Raw genomic sequence first — 26,377 nt, 5'->3', positions numbered from 1 at the left:
CCATAACAGAAGGCAGCAGCAATGGACCGGGGGAGGCCGGCCTCACCTTCAAGCCCTCACCGATCTGGAGCAGCGAGTCCAGAGGATTAAGGCAGGCCGGATGATTGGCCCCGTCGCCACCGGAGTTGCTGACCCCATTCTGGACAGCAATGGTAAGGTCATCACCTTTTTGACCTTTCTCCTTCCACTTGTGCCTCACACCAGCATCCTTTGCCACTATCGAACCAATACAGTGCATTGCAGCACTCATGCCTCCCTCGCTGCCACCCTGTCCTCACGTTAAAGCCACTCTTGTACCTCCCTGCTTTCAGATGCTGATTTGCCAGGTGAGGAGGCGGGCCATCAAGCTGCCACTGTGAGTGACTCTGAAGGCGACAACGAGGAGGAAGCCGGACCATCAGTGCCACCCTCAGCCGAGGCAGCCCATGGCCATAATGGAGACATGTCTTCCCTGGAGGGGAGCAGGGGGGAATGGTGTGAGGAGGGTGAAGCTCCGGGGCCCAGCGGGCTGCAGCAACGTGGGGGGGTAGGGAAGCTCAGTGGCCTTCTCCCCGGAGGGAGAGTCTGGCCTCGAGTCCTGCTACAGTGAGCGCAGAAGAGGTGCGGTTCCTCGCTGAAATGAGCGCCCAGGCGGAGCACAGGCACACTGAGCTCATTGCTACAGTGGCAAGGATGCCCGAATCCATTGAGTCACTGGCAAGGAGTGTCCAGAACTTCGGCGCAGCACAGGCAAGGAGCCTCCAGGACTTCGGCGCAGCACAGGAGGCTGCCACGCAAGTGCTTAGTGGTGCAATGCCGTCAGTGACTGGTCTCATGCAGACGCAGATTGAGGCCACATGAGCACTGACTGCTGCCACCCTCGCTGGATCGGGCACGAATCGCCGGGGCCCTCGCTGCGCCGCAGCAGGCCAGCAGTCTGTGCTTCAGCAGATTGCTCCGCATGCTGCAGTGCTGCCCCATGGGAGTGCCAGTGTGTCATCCGACCAGGGAGTTGCTGTCCTCTGTCAGGATGACAGCATTCCTGCTGCCAACACTGTCACTTTTCTACTGCAGCTGCCACCACCTGTAGGACAGACTGCTGCCGCCCATGCAGAGTTGGAGCAGTCAGCAGCTGGGCCCTCCAGGGCCAGATCTGGTCCAGGCCGTCCCTCAAGGGCATCTGCCGACTCAGTTTCTGACACTCAGCAGCCTTCCCCCAGCCTTGCTGCAGCCACTGGGGTCCCATTGCGGAGGAGCTGCAGGGTGGGAAGTGCCGAATCTCGCAAGCGAAGCAGATCACCCTCGAAGGGCAAAAAGTAGGAGGTGTGGCAAAATGCTGTTAAATGTTTTATTGAAGGCCGAGGATCGTGGTCATTTTTTGGTTACTCTTTTGTTCATTGTCTCCAGGTTGTGAGAGCCAGTTATGTGTCTGACTGCTTTTTTTGGGGTTTCTCTCTATTACTTTGTCATGCGGGAAGGGCACACAGTTTGTTAAATAAAGAAGTGTCTTTATTCAGAATGTGCATGTTTGCTATTTGAACCATTTGTTGCCTTGACCAGCTTAGGGGTTGCGGCACGGTTCCATTCATGTTCTTTCAATGGCAGAAGCCATTCCCTCAGAGGGGGCCTAGAACTGACTTGCAATAAGCCGCTAACGGACGGCCCTTGCACTTTGTGCCTCCCTCCCTTGGTGCTCCTCCTCCTCCTCCTCCTCCTCCTCTGCTGGTGCTCCAATGTCTGGTGGCAGTGGCTGAGTCCTGAGGATTGCCAGGTTATGCAGAAATGGGAGACTCGCTCAGGTGGGTACTGAAGGGCTCCCCCGGAATGGTCCAGACAGCGGAACCGTTGCTTGAGCACGCTGATTGTGTGCTCAATGATGTTCCTGGTCGCTTGATGGCTCTCATTGTATCGTTCTTCAGCAGGAGTGCTGGGTGCACGGAGCGGGGTCATCAGCCAGGTGCACAGAGGATAGCCCTTGTCCCTGAGAAGCCAGCCTACTGGGTGAGCCGGGGCCTCGAAAAGGTCTGCCACAAAAGTCTGGTGCAGGATGAAGGTGTCGTGGCTGCTGCCTGGAAAGCGGGCATTGACAGCGACTATCAGCTGTCTGTGGTCACAGACCAACTGGACGTTCAATGGATGGAACCCCTTCTGGTTGCGGTAATCCTCGGCATTCTCTTGTGGCGCCCGCAAAGCCACATGCGTGCAGTCAATGGCGCCCTGGACCATGGGGAAGCCCGCTATTCTTGCAAATCCCATTGCGCGCTCTTGCTGCTTGTCCGGGGTCATGAGGAAGGAAATGTACTGACGTCTCCTTTTAAAGAGGGCATTCGTGACTTGACAGATGCTGCAATGCACCACGAACTGGGAGATATTGGCAATGTCCCCAGTAGTGGATTGGAAGGAGCTGGTGGCATAGAAGTTGAGAGCCACTGTCACCTTCACTGACACCGACAGAGATGTCCTGCTCCTCAGTTGAGGCTGCAGATCTGGCTGAATCAGGTGGCAGAGCTCAGTGACCACCTCCCTGCTGAATCGAAACCTCCGAAAACACTGCTCCTCAGACATGTTAAGGTATGAGAACAGTTGGCGGAAAACCCTGGGACGGTAAGGTCTCCTGTACCAACGCCTGTTGGCCCTCCTCCGTCTGGCCATGATTGGCACTCTCTCTCGGCGTCTCTGAGCCCTCTCAATGTAATGGAGAAGCCCAACATTCCCACCCATTGCAGCCCCCATAGTATGTGGCCACTCAAGGTTATGCCAGTGAAAAAGCAAACCAACTACAAAGTTCTGGTCAGAAGCCAAAAGTACCTGTGCGAGCGCTGACTCAATGCAGAAAGCTCTCTCCCTTTGTCTCTCTGCAAATCTCGCTCTCTCTCACAGAAGGAGTGGTCCAAAAATGGCTACCACAAAGAAGCCAGGAAGAGCCCCCTTTAAATAGCACCCCCCAGCCCCACAGTGACTGGGAACCGTTCCAGTCAACCAGTCGCTGGGAGCGACAGGCGGAAAGGAGGGGGGCGCCACTGAATTTCCAGTTCGGGGCGCCCCAAGGGCGTTGCACCATGAAATGACGGCAGGATCTGCACGCGCAGCTGAGCAGGCGTTGCGGTTTAGCACCGCCGCTAAATATCCGCTCAATTTTGCGAGAGGCGCAGGTCTCGCCGTGCCCGGGCGCTAGCCGCCTCGCGCCCCACTTATCGCCTTCTTAAGGCACTAACGGGTGGCGCAAACAACTGAATTTCTCCCCCATAATGTCGCAAGTTTAATTCCCAATTGGTGCTGAGTTAGTTAATCCCAGCCAGAGGTAATTGGCTTCAGAATCATTGGGTTAGGAAAGGCCAAATGAGGCAACATTACATCTCCTGATTTTCATCCAGCAAGCACTACTTGAAAGAAAATTTCTTTACCGCCTTTCCCAACCTCAGGACTCTGCGGCCAATGAAATACAGTCACCATTGTAATAGAGGAAATACGGCAGCCAATTTGCACACAGCAATGTCCTCATGTCACCTGCTCAGGGGCAGACTCAGCACAAGCTAATAAAGTAACTTGCAAAAGGGCGGGGGGAATGAGGAGAATTTTCTTTTACGCAGTGTGCTGTGATCTGGAATGCGCTGCCTGAAAGGGCGGTGGAAGCAGATTCAATAGTGACTTTCAAAAGGGAATTGGATAAATACTTGAAGGGGAGAAAACTGCAGGGCTGTGGGGAAAGGGCAGGGGGAGTGGGACTAATTGGAGAGCTCTCTTAGAGGGGAAGCATATGCACAATGGGCTGAATGGCTTCCTTCTGTGCTGTATGATTCTATGATTCTTTAACAAAGGACAATGGGGAAATGTAGATAACCTCTAGCCCGCTTTTTCTCCACTGATTTCTTTTATAAAGTAAAGGAGCAGCAGCTGGGTTGGTAAATCATGAATACATTGAATTTGCTCGCAGTAATTGATCAATTTTAGCCAGAGTGCAGAAATCAATGTAGCTGTCAGTAGCCATTACTGACCATGTTGTATCTCAGCAATCAGCGGGGAAATGTAATAACCACAAGATAGGCAACAAAAACAACTTGTATTTATACAGCGCCTTTAATGGAGTAAAATGTCCCACAGTGCTTCACAGGAGTATTATCAGGCAAGAAATTGACCCCAAGCCACATAAGGAGAAATTAGGACAGGTGAGGTAGGTTTTAAGGAGAGTCAGAAAGGTGGAAAGAGAGGTAGCGAGGTGGAGAGGTTTAGGGAGGGAATTCCAGAGATTAGGGCCGAGGCAACAATAGCATGCTGGGAAAAAAATTAATCGTGCTAATGATACTAATGAGAACTGGTGAGTGCTGGTGATTACTAGTGAGTACTGGTGAGTGCTGGTGATTACTAGTGAGTACTGGTGAGTGCTGGTGATTACTAGTGAGTACTGGTGAGTGTAGAACAACAAAGTTCTCCAAGTGCATTTACATGCACAAGTTGCCAATTTCTCAGACTAATCAATTGTTGAAATACAAAATAGGCACGATGGATCGAATGGCCTCCTTCTGTGCTGCTTCATTATATGATTCTATTGAAGATAACTAATCACAAGCCAGTTAATACAAAAGGAAAACGTCATCAAAACATTTGCAAGTGTCTTCACACAACAACAACAACAACAACTTGTACTTATATTGCACCTTTAACATTGTAAAACGTTCCAAGGTGTTTCACAGGAGTATTATAAGACAAAATATTTGACACCGAGCCACCTAAGGAGAAATTAGGGCAGGTGACCAATAGCTTGGTCAAAGAGCATCTTAAATGAGGAAAGAGCGGAAGCGAGGTGAGAGCTTTAGGGAGGGAATTCCAGAGCTTAGAGCCCAGGCAACAGAAGGCACGGCCACCAATGGTTGAGCGATTATAATCAGGCATGCTCAAGAGGGCAGAATTAGAGCGCAGATATCTCGGGGGGGTTGTGGAGCTGCAGGAGATTACAGACATAGGAAGGGGCGAGGCCATGGAGGGATTTGAAAATGAGAATTTTGAAATCGAGGTGTTGCTTAACCGGGAGCCAATGTAACTCAGCAAGCACAGGGGTGATGGGCGAATGGGACTTGGTGCAAGTTAGGACATGGGCAGCCGAGTTTTGGATGACCTCAAGTTTACGTAGGGTAGAATGTGGGAGGCCAGCCAGGAGTGCATTTGAATAGACAATCTAGAGGTAACAAAGGAATGGCTGAGGGTTTCAGCAACGGATGAGCTGAGGCAAGGGTAGAGACAGGCGATGTTACGGAGGCGGAAATAGGCGGTCTTAGTTATGCCAAGGATATGTGGTCGGAAGCTCATTTCAGGATCAAATATGACACCAAGGTTGAGAACAGTGTGGTTCAGCCTCAGACAGATGTTAGAGAGAGGAATGGAGTCAGTGGCTAGGGAACTGAGTTTGTGGCAGGGACCGAAAACAATGGCTTCGGTCTTCCCAATATTAAATTGGAGAAATTTTCTGCTCATCCAGAACTGAATGTCGGACAAGCAGTCTATCTCTAATAATATCTCCAAGTTTGCAGATGACACAAAGCTGGGTGGGCGTGTGTGCTGTGAGGAGGATGCCGAGAAACTCCAGTATGATTTGGACAGGTTGGGTGATTGGGCAGAAGCATGGCAGATGCAATATAACGTGGATAAATGCGAGGTTATCCACTTTGGTGTCAAAAACAAGGAGGCAGATTATTATCTGAATGGCAATAGATTGGGAGAAGAGGAAGTGCAATGAGACCTGGGCGTCCTTGTGCACCAGTCGCTGAAGGTAAGCATGCAGGTGCAGCAGGCGGTTAAGAAGGCAAATGGTATGTTGGCCTTCGTAGTGAGAGGGTTCGAGTACAGGAACAAGGATGTCTTGCTGCAGATGTACAGGGCCTTGGTGAGATCACATCTTGTGTATTGTGTGCAGTTTTGGTTGCCTTATCTGAGGAAGGATGTTCTTGCCATGGAAGGAGTGCAGTTAAGATTCACCAGGCTGATACCTGGGATGGCAGGAATGACGTATGAGGAGAGATTGGGTCGATTGGGCTTGTACTTGCTGGAGTTTAGAAGAATGAGAGGGGATCTCATTGAATCTTATAAAATTCTAACAGAACTAGACAAACTAGATGCAGGAAGGATGTTCTCGATGGTCGGGGAGTCCAGAACCAGGCAGACGAGAGCAGGACCCGATATTGCTTTATGTGGTCCAGCCAGATCTGGCGGTGAATGGCTAAACCAGTTGTCCACCATATGTGCTCAAGTCTGCATCCTTTGGACTTAAGGGAGCGAAGATGAGGGTCGTACCAAGGGGAACGGACAGAGTGAGAGGGAGTAATGGTTTTAATAGGGACTATGGCATCAAATATGGTGGTGAGGGTGTGGTTGAGCAGATCGGTAGCTGCAGAAATGTCATGGTGAATGGAGGGCCAAAGACTGGACAGTTGGGATTTCGTAAGTACAGATGTAAGAGAGCCTTGTTAGCCCTCCCCAAATGCATTACCTCACACTTCTCCAGATTGAATTCCATTTGCCACTGTTCTGTCCACCTGACCAGTTCATTGATATTTTCCTGCAGCCGACAGCTTTTTTCTTCATTATCAACCACACAGTCGATTTTAGTATCAACTGCAAACTTTTTAATCTTACCCCCTACATTCAAGTCTAAATCATTGCTATATACCACAAAAAACAAGGGACCTAGCACGGAGCCTTGCAGAACACCACTGGAAACAGCCTTCCAGTCACAAAAACATCCATCAACCATTACCCTTTGCTTCCTGCCTCTGAGCCAATTTTGGATCCAAATTGACACTTTGGGGGCGATTTTCCTGCAGGTGTGGGGAATTGTCTGGTTCCCCGAATGTCGGGGTTCCCACACGAATCTAAATGGGTCTGCCAGATTGATGCAATTTTCCCTCAATTGGCCAATTAATTTCCAGCGTGTGGGAAATCTTGCTAATTGACTATTTCCAGTCAGAAAGTCGCACAGTATGATGTCATCATTCGTGGAGCTTTTAAGGCCCACAGCAAGCAGATCCCGAGCTGCCTCCAAATTCGACGAGGCTTCACTGCAGGCATTATTGGATGGGGTTAGGGCCCACAGGGAGGTCCTCTTCCCTAGGTCAGGGAGGAAGAGGCCTCCCACTGAGACCAAGGCTGCATGGATGCAGGTGTCAGCAGATGTCAACTCGCTGGGAGTCACCAGAAGAACCTGGATACAGTGTCGGAAACGATTCCATGACCTTCACCGTACAGGAAAAGTAAGTATGAAGTTTCCATCACCCTCAAACTGATCCCCATTGCCTTTCCCCACCAGCACTCAGCTTTAGCACTCTCTTCCTCCACATCCCACTTCACAGTCACATCCATGCACCCTTACCCATTCCCCCTCTCTCTATGCTCACATTCGCATAACTATTCGGCTATGCAGCCCTCACACTCCCTCTCACTCTGATGCTTTGGACACAACTGACAACACACAGGGAGGGCACTTGGTCTTGCAGCCTCACACCATCTTTGTCTCCCTTTAAGTATCTATGCTATGCAATCTCTACACTCACTCCTTCATTCTCACTCAACCTCCACTTGTCTCCCTCATTGCAGGAAAAGAGAGCTCACAACAACAGAGAGCGAGCCAGGACTGGAGGAGGCCCACCCTCAATAGCCAACCTGACCCCCTGGGAGGAAGGAGTACTGGAAATTGTCGGGGCTGATGTGGCTGCGGAAGTTGGGGAAGGAGAGACAGGAGCAGTCCCGCAAGCTGGTGACAGAATAGTTTTCCATCTCTCTCATTGACATAGCATGAGTCGCTGTTATGATTCTGAAGCTACATCATTTGGACTTATGAACATCTGCAAAATCCAATGTGCATGTAACCTTGGCATCACATCTCTAACTCTTTCCTTTACTCCCCCACAGGACCATCCAGAGCCCCTGCCCCCACTGTGGAGGAGGAAGAGGCTGAGCAGCCAGACTCCTCAGAGGAAGCTGCAACCTCTGAAGGCGTAGCATCAGCAGAAGTAAGCGCACCCAGCACCAGCACAGACACTCACTCCTCAGGGGGACCATCGGGACATAGAGTAGTGTTGTCACCTGGTGTTTCACAGCTCACAAGTGAGCATCAGCAGATTGTGGAGACAGGGACAGCAGTGGAGAGTCCTTGTCGGAGGGCGCAGGACTCTGCCAGCTCAGCTCAGCTGCATGTCGACCCTTTGCCTCTGGGTCCATCCACAAGAGAAGAGGTGATGGATCTCCATGCATAGATGCAGGAGTCTTTGGCAGGTTTTGTCTCCAGGGTCGCTGCGAGTGTGGAGCGAATGGAGGAGTCCATAGTGAACATGAGCAGTCATTGGCGCATGAACGCATCACCATGGAAAGGATGGCTACCTCCGTGCTAAGGCTGGCTACTGTAGAGGAGAGGATGGCTGCGGTAGTGGAGAGGGTGGCTGCGGTAGAGGAGAGGAGGGCTATGGCCGAGGAGAGGAGGGCTACGGCCGAGGAGAGGAGGGCTACTACCGAGGAGAGGAGGGCTACGGCCATGGAGGAGCTTAGTCGCCAGGGTATGGAAAACATGGTGAGTGTTCAGAATAGAATGACATCTCTTGAGGAGTGATGGGCATCTATTGAACACAGAAACCAGACCTTCATGGAAGTCCTTCTGAGTAGGACTTCCAGTGCAGATACGGGTCCCCATGGCCCCCCTGATGTGCAGCAAGGTGCTCGCCAGCCACTTGCAGGCGCTGAGGGGGACCTGACCCATGAGAGGGAGGTTGTTGGCACACCTCAAGGAAGTGGCGGCTCCTCTCCACGCGCTCACACTTCCATGCCACTGCAGAGCCCTTGGTCAGAGCCCCGCTGGAGTCCACACCCAAGTGAGGTAGGCGTCTCAACCCCTGCACAGCCGCAGGAGCAGCAGACTGCTGGTGAGCCCTCACAGGCGCGCCACCAAAGGTGTCAAGGCAGGAGCAGCAGGAAAGTCAGCAAGGGGCCTCCACATCTGCTGAAGCCACAGGGGAACCATTATGCAGGAGCACGCGTAAGAGAAAAATAAAGCACCACTAATCACAATGATAGTCACTTGGGTGAAAAGTTTTGTATATAGTTATTATGTCATCAGTAACTTGTTTATAAAAAATCTGATGGCAACTGCTGCAGTTGTGGCGTGTGTCATTTGGCGAATGGGGATTTCGCATTGAGGCCTTAGGATTACTTGCAATTGTCAGGATGCTGGTCAAATAGGTAGGAATGTGCAGGGTTTGGCCATTGTCCATGCTCAGATAAGAAGCAGCGAGGCTACAGTGTTTGATGTACTAGGCTAAGCAAATCTGGACAGGATGAGTGCATTCCTTGCATCCCGGGCAGCAATGTTCTCGCATAATGGTGCCGCTGGTTGATGGGCCTCTGCAGGATGGTCGTTTTCGCCCTCCTCCTCCCCCTCCTCCTCCTCGTCAGCATCATCTTCATCCGATGTGGGTCTGTGAGGAGCCACTTGGTCCTGAGGAACCTGCAAGCCACGACGCTGTGCCATGTTGTGAAGTACACAGCAAACCACGACAATTTTGGAGACCCTGGCTGCTGAGTACTGTAGGGCTCCACCTGAGCTATCCAGGCATCTGAAGCGCATCTTCAACAATCCGATGGTTTGCTCGATAATGCATCTGTTGGAAACGTGGCTGGAGTTGTAGCGCTCCTCAGCTTCATTGGTTGGTCTCCTCAACGACGTCATTAGCCAAGTCTGCAGGGGATAGCCCTTGTCTCCAAGTAGACATCCCTGAAGTTCGTCTGGTGGCCTGAATAGCGGAGGCACAGTAGACTGGCGCAGTATGAAGGAGTCATGGCAGCTGCCAGGGTACTTGGCACAAACATGCAAAATCTCCTTCTTGTGGTCACACACCAGCTGAACGTTAAGGGAGTGGAAGCCCTTGCAGTTGACAAAATCTCCTGGATTGCGATGGGGTGCCCTAAGGGCCACATGTGTGCAGTCAATGATGCCCTGCACCCTTGGAAAGTCTGCCAGATGAGCTAATCCAAGCGCTCGCACCCTCACACTTGCACGATCCCTGGTGAAATGGATGTGATTGTGTGCGAGGGCAAAAAGGGCATCAGTTACCTGCGTGATGCAAGTGTCTGCGGCCGCCTGGGAGATGCCACTGGTGTCTGCTGCTGATCCCTGGAAGGAGCCTGAGGCAAAAAAGTTGAGTGCGGTGTTGACTTTGATGGCCACTGGTAAGGAGTGCCAACCTGGTGCTCTGGGCTCCAGGTCTTGCTGTAGCATTGCGCAGATGTCAGTCACTATCTGCTGCTCAGTCATGTTGAGGTAGCTGACCCTGTGTCTGTAGACCCTGTTTGGGGGGTATCTCCTGCGCCGACGGCCTTCCATGCGCTGGCCCCTTCTGGCCTGTGCTGCCTCAGGTGGGTGAGCCGCAGCCTGTCGCTCCTGCTGCTGCTGCTGCTGTTGCTGGTGCTGCTGTTGCTGGTGCTGCTGTTGTTGCTGGATCTGCTGCTGCCGCCTCTGCTGCTACAGATCCTTTAATGCCAAGAAGGGAAGGAAGAAAAGGCCTCCCATGCTTCTGGTAGATGCCTCCGTTGAGGAAGAGCTGAGTGAGGGTGGTGAGAGGGACTTCCCAGGAGCTCACACTGGAGAAGTGTGTGAGGCTCCAACCTTCCACAGCTGTGCCTAAGCCTGGAACAAGTTGCCCCAAGCCTGAAACAACAAGGTCCTGCAACCTACAAATGATATCTGATTAAATCTCTTCTTTCCTGATTGACCTGCAGCTGATAGTCAGCAATCCGATATTGTTCACGTCAGGTTTCATCAGCGGGGTTCTCACTAGGCGTGTTTAACGTGGGAAAAGGCTGAAAATAGCAAGGGCCCCTTAAAATGGCATTACAGATGCCAATTATTGGTGATTAAGGTGCCTGAAGACCAGTCCCGCCTGCTGCGGGCGGGACTGATTCAGGTCGGACAAAAACGCCTGGGTGAAAATCGGACGGGGCGGGGAATCAGGCGGTGGGGGTCGCGACCCCCTATTTTTGCGATTTCCTCCCCCCCCCCACACGCTTGAAAGCCCGCCAGACGACTCCAGGAAAATCGCCCCCTTTGTCTCGGATCCCATGGGCTTTCACTTTTGTGACCAGTCTGCCATGCGGGACCTTATCAAAATCCTTGCTAAAATCATATTCACTACATCAAATGCAGTACCCTCATCGACCCTCCTTGTTACCTCCTCAAAAATTCAATCAAGTTAGTCAGACATGACCTTCCCTTAACAAATCCATGCTGACTGTCTTTCTAAATGACGATTAATACTATCCCTCAGAACTTTTTCCAGTAATTTTCCCACCACCAAGGTTAAGTTGACTGGCCTGTAATTACTTGGTCTATCCCTTTCTCCCTTTTTAAACAACGGTACCATGTTAGCAGTTCTCCAGTCCTCTGGTACCACACCTGTAGCCAGAGAGGATTGGAAAACGATGGTCAGAGCCTCTGCTATTTCCTCTTTTGGTTTGCTTAACAGCCTGGGATACATTTCATCTGGGCCTGGGGGTTTATCCACTTTTAAAGCTGCTAAACCCCTTAATACTTTCTCTTTCACTATATTTAGCTCATCTAATATTTCACACTCCTCCTCCCTGATAGCAATTTCTGCATCGTCCATCTCTTTTGTGAAAACAGACGCAAAGTATTCATTAAGAACCATACCCATGTCTTCCACTTTCACACACAGATTACCTTTATGGTCCCTAATAGGCCCTACTCTTACTTTAGTTATCCTCTTGCTCTTAATGTATTTATGAAACATCTTTGGGGTTTCCTTGATTTTACTTGCCAAAATGTGTTCATGCTCTCTCTTTGCTTTCCTAACTTCCTTTTTAATTGCACCCCTGCACCTTCTATATTCCTCTAGAATTTCTGGAGTATTTAGCCCTCGGTATCTGTCATACGCCTCCCTTTTTTTCTTTATCCTACCCTGTATGCCCCTTGACATCCAGGGGGGCTCTAGATTTGTTAGTCCCACCCTTTTCCTTTAAGGGAACATACTTGTTCTGAACCCTCAGGATCTCCTCCTTGAATGCCTCCCACTGCTCTGACACTGATTTACCTTCAAGTAGCTGTTTCCAGTCCACTTTGACTAAATCCCCTCTGAGCTTAGCAAAATTGGCTTTTCCTCAATTGAGAACTTTTCTTCCTGGTCTATCCTTGCCCTTTTCCATAACTACCCTAAATCTAACTGAATTATGATCACTAGCACCAAAATGCTCTCCCTTCTAAGATATCCTCCTTCCTCACAGCTGTAATTGATTCTTTAATCAATACTGCGACCCCCCTCCTTTTATCTCCCTCTTTATCCCGTCTGAAAACCCTGTAACCAGGAATGTTGAGCTGCCATTCCTGCCCCTCTTTCAGCCATATCTCAGTAATAGCTATAATGTTGAGATACCACGGCAAACGTGGGAGTTGAGACCAGAGCCAGTGAAACAGTACAGCTTTTTATTTCAGCCTCATGGCAAAACAGGAACTAGAAAAGCCCGCGCATCCACTTAAATACTTCCCAGACAGGAAGTGCTCCCGGCAGCCTGTCCCTGCGGGAAACAAGTTGCTGGAGGAAAGGGCCCCCGGCTGGGGGCTTCTGCTTAGACTGTCTGTGCCGCCGTGAGCGGATTATGTCCAGTGGTGGCGTATCGCCACAGAGCTCCCCCCAGAATCCGCTTAGGAGGAGTGGACGAGTCGGGACGGTGGTCTAATGGTTCTGCCGCAGCGGCTCTGAGTGGTCGCCGGTCTGGTTGGTTGGGTCGGGTGGTTCACCGCCGGCTGTGCTGGCTTGCCGGGGGGACGGCCTCTAGTTGGAGGCTGGGCCACGGGGACCTGTTCCCCTGGTTCGGTGTGTGCTGGTTTGAGCCGGTCGATGGAGACTGTGTCGACCCTGTCGCTGAGTCGCAGCTTGAAGACCTTGTCCCCGGTTTGTAGTACCTCGTACGGTCCGTCGTACGGGGGTCGCAGGGGCCCGCGGTGCGCGTCGTGTCGCACGAAGACGAAGCGCGCCCGCTGTAAATTTGGCGGGACGTGAGGTGCGAGTTCGCCGTGTCAGTTGACCGGAAGTGGGGCGAACTGCTGAGCGGAAGAGAAAGAGTTGAGCCGCTGCTGTTCGGCCGACCAAGGCTTGGGAGGCTCCGGAAGGAATTCGCCTGGGACGCGCAGCGGTTGTCCGTAGACTAACTCCGCTGCCGAGGACTGGAGGTCTTCCTTGACCGCGGTGCGTAGGCCGAGTAGCACCCACGGCAGGCGGTCAGTCCAGGTACTGTCCTGCAAGCCGGCGCGGAGTGAGGCCTTGAGTGACCTGTGGAAGCATTCACAAAGTCCGTTGGCCTGCGGGTGGTACGCCGTGGTGCGGTGGAGCGTCACCCCGAGGTTGCGTGCTGTGGCCGTCCAGAGTTCGGAGGTGAACTGGGCGCCTCTGTCGGAGGTTATGTCAGCCGGCACGCCGAACCTCGCAACCCAGGTGTTAACGAACGCCCTGGCGATGTCGGCTGTGGTGGTGGAGGACAGCGGCACTGCCTCAGGCCAGCGTGTGTAGCGGTCGACCATCGTGAGGAGATAAGTTTGGCCTTGCGATGGCGGCAGGGGACCGACGATGTCGACGTGTACGTGGTCGAAGCGGCGGCTGGGTACCTCAAAGTCTCCCAGGGGTGCTTTGGTGTGCAGCTGTACCTTAGCCCGTTGGCAGGCGAGGCAGGAGGTGGCCCAAGTCCGAACATCTCTGCTGAGGCCGCGCCAGACGAAGCGCTTGGAGAGGAGTTTGACGAATGCGCGGGAACCCGGGTGAGAGAGCCCGTGGAGCGTGTCGAAGACGCGGCGGCGCCAGGTCTCAGGGACGACTGGCCTGGGGTGGCCGAGTGAGACGTCGCAAGTGACTGCCGTGGCTTCGGGCCCGTGCGCGACCTTGACTAGGCGTAGCCCTGGCAGGCTGGTAGCCGCCGAGAGGAGGTCTGGGTCCGTGAGCTGGTCCGCTGCTAGATGTGCGTAGTCGACCGCGAGGTGATTCGCACAGACGGCTGGACGGGAAAGGCAGTCGGCGACCACGTTGTCTCTACCGGAGACGTGCTGAATGTCCGTAGTAAACACGGACACGGCCGCGAGCTGGTGTTGCTGCCTAGCGGACCAGGGTTCGGTGTGCTTGGCCATCGCGTATGTGAGTGGCTTGTGGTCCACATACGCGGTGAAGGGGCGGCCTTCCAGGAGGAACCTGAAATGGCGGACCGACAGGTGGAGCGCGAGAAGCTCGCGGTCGAAAGTGGAGTATTTGACCTCCGGGGGGCGCAGTTGGCGGCTGTAGAAGGCAAGTGGCTGCCACGCGCCATTGACCCACTGCTCGAACACGGCCCCGACCGTGTGGTCGGAGGCGTCGGTGGTGAGCGCGACCCTGGCATCGGCCCTCGGGTGCGCGAGCAGAGTGGCGTCGGCGAGCGCGTTTTTGGTGGCATCGAAGGCGGCTGCCGTGTCAGTGGTCCAGGCTACGTCCATCTTGCTGGATTTTCCTCGGAGGGAGTCGTATAGGGGCTTCATGAGGGCTGCAGCTCTGGGGATGAACCTGTTGTAGAAGTTCACCATCCCGAGGAACTCCTGGAGGCCCTTGATGGTTGTGGGGCGGGGAAATTGCTGGACGGCCTGCACCTTGTTGGGCAGGGGGACGGCCCCAGCAGGGGTGATGCGGTGACCGAGAAAATCGATCTCAGTTAGGCCGAATTGGCACTTCGCCGGGCTGAGGATGAGCCCGTGTTGGGCTAGGCGCCCGAACAGGATGCGAAGGTGTTCAAGGTGTTCCTGTTTGGAGGAGCTGGCCACGAGAATGTCGTCTAGATAGACGAATAGGAAGTTCAGGTCCCGGAGGACTGAGTCCATAAGGCGCTGGAAAGCCTGTGCTGCATTCTTGAGGCCGAAGGGCATCCTCAGGAACTCGAACAGGCCGAATGGGGTGATGACGGCCGTTTTGGGGATGTCCGCGGTGTGTACGGGGACTTGGTGGTAACCGCGCACCAGGTCGACTTTGGAAAAGACGGTTCGTCCGGCCAGTCGGGCCGAGAAGTCCTGGATGTGTGGCACCGGGTATCGATCGGGGGTGGTGGCGTCGTTGAGGTGGCGGTAGTCCCCGCAAGGGCGCCAGCCTCCGCCGGGCTTGGGGGCGATGTGGAGGGGCGAGGCCCAAGGGCTGCTGGAGCGGCGGATGATGCCGAGTTGTTCCATGGTGGTGAACTCGGCCCGCGCGATTTCCAGCTTGGCCGGGTTGAGTCTGCGGGTGTGGGCTGAAACTGGGGGGCCGGTGGTGGGGATATAGTGTTCCACACCGTGCTTGGCGGCTTTGGCCGAAAAGGTCGGGTTAGTGAGGGCGGGAAACTCAGCTAGGAGTGCCGAGTAGTCGTCCGTGGCTCCGGCGAGGCAGTAGGTCGTCAGGCCGGCCGAACGGGCCGGGGTAAAGGCGCCGGGGATGGGGGCCATAGTGTTGATGTCGACGAGGCGGTGCCTCGGAATGTCGACAAGGAGGCCGTGGGCGCGTAGGAAGTCGGCGCCGATGAGTGGGCAGAGGACCTTGGCTCTGAGGAACTCCCAGCGGTAGCGGCGGCCCGCGAGGTCGAGCGTGACCATGTGGGTGCCATATGTGCGGATGTCAGAGCCGTTGGCTGCAGCCAGTGTGATACCCCGTGTGCCGCGTTGGATCTCGAGGGCGGAGGCGGGGGTGATGCTGTGCTGGGCCCCTGTGTCACACAGAAATCGGCGGTTGGTTCTGTCGTCAGTGACGTACAGTAGGAGCTCCTTCTGCCCCGCAGCCATCGCGGGGGCCGGTGCGGGGGGGGGTTTGAAGGTACACAGTGGCGTGCAGCGTTGAGCTCTAGCGCCAAAACGGGTGTGGTAGTAGCAGTGACCCGGAGTGGTAGGGCGGTCGGGCCTAGCGGCCCGGGAAGACCGCGTGGTCGTTGCCGTGAGGTCAGGCGCGACGTCGCGAGCGGCCTGTGCAGAGAGCAGCCGGTCGGCCTTTTCGGCTATATCATTCAGGTCCGTGGAGTCGGACTCCACAATGAGCGGGCGGATGCTGGCGGGGAGCTGCCAAATGAAAAGCGTGCGAAAAAGGCCGCCGGGATTTTTGTCGTCTGAGAGGGACAGCATGTGGGAAAGCAGGTCTGATGGTGAAGCGCCACCAAGGCCGGGGAGGTCCAGGAGTTGGCAGTGGCGCTGGTAAGAGGACGTTTGAAATTTTTTAAGTAGCGCAGCCTTCAGATGTTCGTACTTGCCCTCCGTTGGTGGATTCTGCAGCGCTGCCCAAACCTTGGGGACTGTAGCGTAGGTGAGCGAGGCGACGAGGTAGTCGTACTTCGTGGCGTCGACTGTAATGCCTTTCAGCCGGAATCTGGACTCAGCTTGAACGAACCAGGCTTCGGCGAGGCTCTCCCAAAAGTCTGGTAATTTAACCGTGACTGCGTTTGTATCCGCCATGCTAGCTTAGGATTCATCCTGAGCGTCGGGGTCACCAGTGTTGAGATACCGCGGCAAACGTGGGAGTCGAGACCAGAGCCAGTGAAACAGTACAGCTTTTTATTTCAGCCTCATGGCAAAACAGGAACTAGAAAAGCCCGCGCATCCACTTAAATACTTCCCAGACAGGAAGTGCTCCCGGCAGCCTGTCCCTGCGGGAAACAAGTTGCTGGAGGAAAGGGCCCCCGGCTGGGGGCTTCTGCTTAGACTGTCTGTGCCGCCGTGAGCGGATTATGTCCAGTGGTGGCGTGTCGCCACAATAATATCATACTCCCACATGCCTGTCTGTGCCCTCAGCTCATCTGCTTTATTCCCTAGACTCCTTGCATTGAAGTATATACCAGTTACCACCGCCAAACTCCCTTGTTGTCCATTTTCTAGCCATTGTTTCCTGTCTTCGAAATTCACTTCCTAATTTTCTGCCTTCCATTTCCAGCTTTGATTCTCTCCCTTCTGAATCCAATCTCAGGTTCCCATCCCCCTGCCAAGCTAGTTTAAACCCTCCCCAACAGCACGAGCAAACCCCGCCGTGAGGATATTGGTCCCGGCTCTGTTGAGGTGTAACCTGTCCGGCTTGTACAGGTCCCACCTCCCCAGAAATGGTGCCAATGCCTCAGGAATCTAAGGGGGAAAATTCAGTTGGTTTGCCCCTCCCGTTAGCACCTTAAAAGGGCGCTAATGGGGTGCAAAGCAACTAGCGCCCGGGCGCGGCAATATCTGTGCCTCTCACGAAATTGACCAGACATATTGCGGCGGCGCTAAACAATACCGCCCCGATCTCCTGCGCCCACAGATCTTGACATCATTCGAGCGTGCAATGCCCTTGGAGCGCCCCGGAACAGAAAGTGAGTGGCGCCCCCCTCCTTTCCGCCAGGCGCAACCAACGACAAGTAGACTGGAACGCTTCCCAGTCGCTGTGGGGCTGGGGGAGCGCTATTTAAAGGGGGCCTCTTCCTGGCTTTTTCTGTGGTAGACATTTTTGCACCACTCGTTCTGAGAGAGAGAGAGATTTTGAGAGAGACAAAAAGAGACTTCTGCATTGAGTCAATGCTGTGTGAAGTAGTTTTGGCTACTGAGCATAAATTTGCAGGTACTTTGGTTTTTGACCTTCATTACTTTGATTGCCAAGAGACTATGGGGGCTGCACTAATTGGGGGCATCGTCCTGCACCAGCAGAATCGGAGGCCACGGAGACGCAGAGAGAGAGTGGCAATCATGGCCGGACGGAGGAGGGCCAACAGGCCTCTGTACAGGAGACCTTACCCTCCCAGGGTATTTCGCCAACAATTCTCATACATTAATATGTCTGAGGAACAGTGTCTGCGAACGCTGCGCTTCAGCAAGGATGTGGTCACTGAGCTCTGCCACCTGCTGCAGCCAGATCTGCAGCCTCTACTGAGGAACAGGACATCTCTGTCGGTGGCAGTGAAGATAACAGTGGCTCTGAACTTTTATGCCACCGGCTCATTTCAATCAGCTACTGGGAACATCACCAATATCTCCCAGTTCGTGGTCCATTGCTGCATCCATCAGGTCACAAATGTCCTCTATAAAAGGAGACGAGAGTACATCTCTTTCCCCATGACCCCAGACAAGCAGCAAGAACACGCAATGGGCTTTGCTAGGATAGCGGGCTTCCCCATGGTGCAAGTTGTGTATGTACCTTTAAGAGAGAACTGTTTTACAGCTCCTGTGTACTGTAGTACCGGCAGTGACCACACCTGTATATAAAGCCGGAGCAGGCTTCTGTACTTCAGTCTTGAGACTACTCTACTCCAGTAAATACCTGTTGATTGTTAAGTTGCAGCATCCGTGTAGTTCTTGGGGAAACATCCTATTTAAAGAATCACGGAGCTAACAGTGGCGATGAGTGTCGATTCGAATCTACCTGCAACTCTGCATTTCCCTTCGAGGATTCGCTCCGGGAGGGCGGTGGAAGAAAGTCGAGGCCAGGAACACGGGCGTCGACCACGAGCAACCGCCCAGTCATCCGGCAGAGAGTGAACATCGCAGGGGAGGCTGTGGAGAGCCGGGCTTGGTTCCCCAGCCACGACGATCAGCAACAGACTGACGACAGGTACAGCGCAGACCCTTCCCGGACAGCGGCGGCTGGAGCCAACCGACGGCAGAGAAAAAGCCGAGCAGTGTCGACGGGGTAAGATAAAGGGTGAAGCGCACAGGGCGCAGCCGGGGGTTGAAAACCGAGCGGCGTCGAGGAAAAACAAAACGGAGAGAGAGAGGGTAAAACAGCAGCCGGGTTCAGGACCGAGCGGCGGAAACGGGAAAGGCGCACAGAAAAAAAAAAACACGCAGAGCACAGCCAGGGCTCAAGGGCTGAACAGTGTCCATGGGGAGAAGAAGGGAGAGCGCGGGAGACGCCATTGAGCCACGGAGAAGAAGGAAGAGCACGGGAGATGCCATTTTTAGAAGCCGCAGCGGAGAAGAAGGGCGAGCGCTGGAAGAAAGGAAAGCACGGGAGATGCCATTTTGTGCCAGCGGAGAAGAAGGGAAAGCGCGGGAGACGCCATTTTTGGCAATTAAATCACACCCAGGGATGCAGAGGAGTGGCAGTATCTCTACGTTCGACAATGAAGTCGAAGATTGGGTGACATATGTGGAACGTATTGAGATGTACTGCAGGGCAAATGAAGTGCCAGATGCTAAGAAAGCACTGGTTTTGTTAAATTCCATAGGTGCAAAAACTTATGGGTTACTGCGAAACCTAATAACCCCAGAGAAGCCTGTGAATAAGAATTTCGAAAGCATAGTAGAAATCCTACAGGACCACTTAAACCCCACACCGCTGCTGAAAGCAGAACGATTTAAGTTCCATAAAAGGAACCAACACAAAGACGAAAGCAATGCTGAGTACTTAACGGAACTGCGCAAGCTATCGAAACACTGCCAGTTTGGAGTGGGACTAGCAGATACATTAAGGGACAAGTTTGTGTGTGGGCTTCAAAGTGAAGGAACCCAGAAACGGCTTCTATCAGAAAAGGATCTTACGCTGGACAAGGCTTTCAGTATGGCAGTATCACACGAAGCAGCCGCAAGGGGCGCTGCAGAGATACAATGGAGACCGCAAGAATATGGCACAAATGAAATGTCCTAAGGAACAGGGAAGTGTTATCGCTGCGGCAGAACAACACACGACCAGAAGGATTGTTGGTTCAAGGACCAAGTGTGCAGACAGTGTGGAAAAGCAAGACACATAGCAAGAGTCTGCAGGTCTGGGAAGAAAACCAACAGCAAGAAATCGCCACAGGAGAAGTACAAAAAGGTACACAAGGTGATGGAGAGTAGTTCAGACGAACAGAAAAGTGACACAGACTCCGGAAGCAAGGAGCTGGGTTGTCTGAAACTACATAAGGTAACCAAAATGGAGGATCACCAGACTATCTGGGTTACACACAAGATAGAAGGAGTCCAAGTGAAAATGGAATTGGACACAGGATCAGCCCTAACAGTCATAAACCAAAGGGACTACAAGCGGCTATTTTCACATATACCCTTGAAAGCTACACAGATTGTCTTGAAGACGTACACGGGGCAAAAAGTCTACCCCAAAGGAAAAATAAGGGTGAAAGTGATATACAAAGGCCAGGAAATACCTAAAATGGACTTATATGTATTGCCAGATGGAGGACCACCACTGCTAGGACATGAATGGATCCGGAAGATACAATTAGATTGGCATTCCATACAGGCACTTAAGGTTGAGGCCAAAAAGGATGACGACGTCACACCTGGACGACTGTCAAAAATGCTAACTGACGCAAAAGAAGTGTTCCAGGAGGGACTCGGAACACTAAAAGGCATAACAGCAACGATTAAAATAGAGGAAAATGCAAGCCCAAAGTTTCTTAAGGCCAGACCAGTGCCTTATGCGATCAGACCAGCCATCGAAGCAGAGCTGGAAGGGTTGGAACGTTCAGGAGTACTGTCCAAAGTAGACTGGAGCGAGTGGGCTACACCCATCATTCCTGTAATGAAGAGGCCGTTGAGTAATATGCCTGGGGAACCAAAGAAAGTCCGCATCTGTGGGGATTTTAAGGTGACAGTGAACCCAGTCCTTCACACGGTACAATATCCGCTTCCACGAATTGAGGATATTTTCACCTCGCTATCTGGAGGTAAACGCTTCACCAAAATTGATCTAGCCCAGGCGTACTTGCAAATGGAGGTAGAAGAAGCCTCGAAACAATACCTCACGATCAACACTCATAAAGGTCTCTATCAATACAACCAGCTGGTGTTCGAGGTAACATCGGCTCCGGCTATTTGGAAAAGGGCGATGGATCAAGTCCTGCAAGGGATTCCAGGGACCAAGTGTTATTTGGACGACATCCTGGTCACGGGCGAAAATGACAGTGATCACCTCGCCAACTTGGAGAAGGTGCTCACCAGAATAAAGGAGTATGGGCTACGAGCTAATCGCCACAAGTGCAAGTTTTTCCAGAAGCAGATCTCGTATTGTGGCCACGTCATCGATGAAGAGGGGTTACATAAGTCCCCTGAAAAGATTGAGGCAGTAGTCAAGGCTCCAGCACCGGAAAATGTGTCACAACTGAGGTCGTTCCTCAGGCTGGTAAACTACTACCATAAGTTCTTACCAAATTTGTCCACGGTATTACACCCACTGAACACCCTGCTGCAAACAGGGGTGCCATGGAAGTGGAATGACGAACGTAGTCGAGCTTTCCAGAAGTGTAAAGAATTGATCACATCAAAAGAGGTGTTGGCCCATTTCAACCCAGCACTACCAATTCGTTTGGCATGTGATGCATCACCCTATGGTATTGGAGCGGTGCTGTCGCACAAATTCCCAGATGGGTTGGAGAGGCCAGTAGCCTTTGCGTCTCGGTCACTAACCTCAGCCGAGTGCAACTATGCCCAGATTGACAGGGAGGCCCTCAGCCTAGTATGGGGAGTAAAAAAATTCAACGACTATCTGCATGGGCAGAAGTTCACCTTGCTGACTGACCACCAACCATTTATCTCCATCTTTAATCCTAAGAAGGGCGTTACAGTGATGACTGCATAACGGTTACAAAGATGGTCCCTGTTTCTAGGGGCGAATCAATATGAAATCGAATATAAAGGCACGAAACAGCATGGAAACGCTGATGGGCTATCACGCCTGCCACTGCCTACTGTGGAGGAAGCACCAGCAGTGGGCCCTATCGAGATATTTTATTCGTCAATAATTGAACGATTGCCAGTAATGAACGCGGATATAGAGAAGGAGACCCGCAATGATCCGACACTGTCTCAGGTATATTATTTGACAGTGAGGGGATGGCCAACACATGGCGACTCACTGTTGCTAGCATTCTCATCCAGAAAAGAACAGCTGTCAGTATGCCAAGGGACAGTGATGTGTGGATCCCGAGTGGTGATTCCACCCAAGTTAAGGGAGAGAGTGCTAAATGAGCTTCATGAAGGTCATCTGGCAGGGGTGAAAATGAAAAGCCTTGCTAGGGCTTATGTGTGGTGGCCGGGGATCGATCAACAAATCGAGGACCTAACCAAGAGCTGCTCAGGATGCATGAAGATCCAAAATGCACCACCACATGCCCCTCTACACCCATGGGAGTGGCCCTCCTCTCCATGGCAACGGGTGCATATTGATTTTGCTGGTCCATTCATGGACTCAATGTTCTTAATAGCAGTGGATGCTCACTCGAAATGGCCTGAGGTGATAAAAATGTCCTCAACCACTACAGAGAAAACGATTGCAGTCCTACGGACCATATTTGCCAGGAACGGCTTGCCAGGGCAGATTTGCTCTGATATTGGACCACAGTTTGTGTCCGAAGAGTTTCAAAAATTTATGAGAAGGAATGGGGTAAGGCATTACACATCCGCCCCGTATCATCCAGCCACAAATGGATTGGCTGAAAGGTTCGTACAAACCTTTAAAAAGACGATAAAGGCCATGTGCGACGATGAAATTCCACTACAGCATAAGGTGGACAATTTCCTATTAGCCTACAGAAATGCGACACATGCAGTTACCAACCAGACCCCGGCCATGATGTTCTTTAACCGAAGGTTGAGATCTCGTCTGGATTTGCTCAGACCCAATGTGCGAAGAAATGTTGAGGATAAACAATTCCAGCACATCAATGAGAAGCCGACAAGGAGCTTCAATGTAGAACAACCAGTCTTGGCCCGTGACTACCGAACAGAGAAATGGCAACCCGGAATGCTATGCACAAGGCAGGGGCCATTAATGCACACAGTGGATGTCGGGGAGAACATTGTGAGATGCCACGTCAATTAGAGCATAGCGTCACAGGAACGAGTCAACCCCATGTCTCGAGTACCTGGGGATGAACCCAACATACCTCCGAACCAGTAGCAGTGGAAACCGATGAACTAACCAACAAAAGGGGGCCAGAATCGCCTCCGCACCAAGAACAAGAACCTCAGGAAAGGCACTATGCCGAAAGGATCAGGAAGCCGCCCCAAAGACTGAATCTATAAATGGACTATTTTCAGTTAATGTTGCATGTTAAAAATGTTAATTGTTAAATGAATAAGAACATAAGAACATAAGAAATAGGAGCAGGAGTAGGCCAATCGGCCCCTCGAGCCGGCTCCACCATTCAATAAGATCATGGCTGATCTGATCCTAACCTCAAATCTTCTATCACTCTCCATCCACCCGAGCCCATGTGATCTCCCGGGAGAGGCGAAAAACCAGATAGAAGACCCAATGGCCAATTTGGGAGAAAAAAATCTGGGAAATTCCTCTCCGACCCATCGAGGCGATCGAAACTCGTCCAGGAGATCACTCTGTCCCTATAGTTTCTACAGTACTTACTTTCTGTAAAGGCAATCTCCACCCCAGCCAGGAACAGGAATAACACCATCTCCTGAAATCTAATACAGAATTAGAACACAGTGGGAACAGAACCAGGCTACACGGCCCCTGGGCCCACTCCACTACCCACAGGGCCATGACCATTCCAAACCTAGACTCATGTCCAATTTCCTGCCCGCTCCCCGTAACCCTTAATTCCCTTTACTTCTAGGAAACTATCTATTTCTGTTTTAAATTTATTTAATGATGTAGCTTCCACAGCTTTCTGGGGCAGCAAATTCCACAAACCTACCACCCTCTGAGTGAAGAAGTTTCTCCTCATCTCAGTTTTGAAAGAGCAGCCCCTTATTCTAAGATTATGCCCCCTAGTTCTAGTTTCACCCATCATTGGGAACATCCTCACCGCATCCACCCGATCAAGCCCCTTCACAATCTTATATGTTTCAATAAGATCGCCTCTCATTCTTCTGAACTCCAATGAGTAGAGTCCCAATCTACTCAACCTCTCCTCATATGACCACCCCCTCATCCCCGGGATTAACCGAGAGAACCTTCTTTGTACTGACTCGAGAGCAAGTATGTCTATTCTTAAGTATGAACACCAAAACCGTATGCAGTATTCCAGGTGCGGTCTCACCAATACCTTGTACAACTGCTGCAATACCTACCTGTTTTTATATTCTATCCCCCTAGCAATGAAAGCCAACATTCCATTGGCCTTCTTGATCACTTGCTGCACCTGCATACTAACTTTTTGAGTTTCGTGCACCAGGACCCCCAGATCCCTTTGTACTACAGTACTTTCCAGTTTCCTACCATTAAGATAATAACTTGCTCTATGATTTTTCCTGCCAAAGTGCATAACCTCACATTTTCCAGTATTGTATTCTATCTGCCAAATATCTGCCCACTTACTTAGCCTGTCTATGTCCCTTTGCAGGTTTTTTATGTCCTCCTTACTCACTACTTTCCATCCCATCTTTGTATCATCTGCAAACTTTGATATGTTACACTCGGTCCCCTCCTCCAAATCATTAATATAGATTGTAAAGAGTTGGGGACCCAGCACTGACCCCTGCGGAACACCACGAGTTACTGGTTGCCAGTCTGAGAACAAACCATTTATCCCAACTCTCTGCTTTCTGTTAGAGAGCCAATCCTTCACCCACGCCAGAATATTACCCCCAATCCCGTGATTTTTTATCTTGAGCAATAGTCTTTTGTGTGGCACCTTGTCAAATGCCTTTTGGAAGTCTAAATACACTACATCCACTGGTTCCCCTTTACCCACCCTGTATGTTACTTCCTCAAAAAACTCAAGCAAATTTGTCAAACATGACTTCCCCTTCATGAAAACATGCTGAGTTTGTCCTATTAAATTATGTTTATCCAAATGTCCCGTTACTGTCTCCTTAATAATGGACTCTAACATTTTATCAACCACAGATGTTAGGCTAACAGGTCTATAGTTTCCAGCCTTCTGCCTACTACCCTTTTTAAATAAGGTTGTTACATTAGCAGTTTTCCAATCTGCCAGGACCTTTGCTGAGTCCAGGAAGTTTTGGAAAATTATTACCAATGCATCCACAATCCCTACTGCCACTTCCCTCAAGACCCTAGGATGCAAGCCATCAGGTCCAGGGGATTTATCCGCCTTGAGTCCCATTATTTTACCAAGTACCACTTCCTTAGTGATTTTAATCGTATTTCGCTCCTCCCCCCCTAGGGCCCCCTGTTTGTCCAGTGTTGGGATATTCTTAGTGCCCTCTACCGTAAAGACTGATACAAAATAATTGTTCAGCGTTTTTGCCATCTCCATGTTTCCCACCATTAATTTCCCAGTCTCATGGTTTATGGTGCTGTTAATCTAAAAGCGGAGGAATTGTTGTGTATGTACCTTTAAGAGAGAACTGTTTTACAGCTCCTGTATACTGTAGTACCGGCAGTGACCACACCTGTATATAAAGCCGGAGCAGGCTTCTGTACTTCAGTCTTGAGACTACTCTACTCCAGTAAACACCTGTTGATTGTTAAGTTACAGCATCCGTGTAGTTCTTGGGGAAACATCCTATTTAAAGAATCACGGATCTAACAGTGCAGGGCGCCATTGACTGCACACCGGTGGCTTTGCCTGCTCCGCATGAAAATGCCGAGGATTCCCGCAACCGAAAGGGATTCCATTCCTTAAACGTGCAGTTGGTCTGTGACCACAGACAGCTGATAGTCGCTGTCAATGTCTGTTATCCTGGCAGCAGCCACGATGCATACATCCTGCGCCAGACTACTGTGGCAGAACTTTTCCAGGCACCGCATCACCCAGGTGGTTAGCTTCTCGGGGACAAGGGATATCCACTGTGCACCTGGCTGATGACACCGCTCCGTACGCCCAACACCCCTGCTGAGCTGCGGTACAACGAGAGCCATCTCGCTACCAGGAACATCGTTGAGCACACAATCGGCGTGCTCAAGCAACGGTTCCGCTGTCTGGACCATTCTGGAAGAGCCCTGCAGTACTCGCCTGAGTGAGTCTCCCTCTTCATAGTTGTGTGCTACATAACCTAGCAATCCTCAGGACCCAGACAATGCCACCAGGCCTTGGAGCACCACCAGAGGAGGAGGAGGAAGAGGAGGAGGAAGAGGAGGAAGATGAGCATCAGCAGCACCAAGGCAGGAGGGAGGCCCACAATGTAGAAACCAGAAGGGCCGTCCATCAACGGCTGATAGCAAGCCGTTTCTAGGCCCCTGCTGATGAAATGGCTTCTGCCAGTGAGAACAACATGAATGAAACCAATCCGCAACCCCTAAGCCGGCCAAGGCAGCAATGATTGCAAAGACTAAACATGTGCATTTTGAATACAAAACTTATTTATTTTACAAACTCCGTGTTTGTCATTTCCTCATGACAAACTAATAGAAAGAAACACAAAAAAAGTCATTAACATAACTGGTTCTCACAACCTGGAGATAATGTCCAAAACACTAAACAAAAGTTTGACCACAAACCTCGGCCTTTAATAAAAAAATGACCAACATTTTGTCACACCTCCTACTTTTTGCCCTTT

This window comes from Somniosus microcephalus, chromosome 11 (assembly GCF_052327205.1).
Source record: "Somniosus microcephalus isolate GS21.2 chromosome 11, FLI_Smic_1.0, whole genome shotgun sequence".
Classification (NCBI taxonomy): Eukaryota; Metazoa; Chordata; class Chondrichthyes; order Squaliformes; family Somniosidae; genus Somniosus; species Somniosus microcephalus.
The sequence above is the reverse complement of the archived record's forward strand: the minus strand, read 5'-3'. Positions refer to the sequence as shown.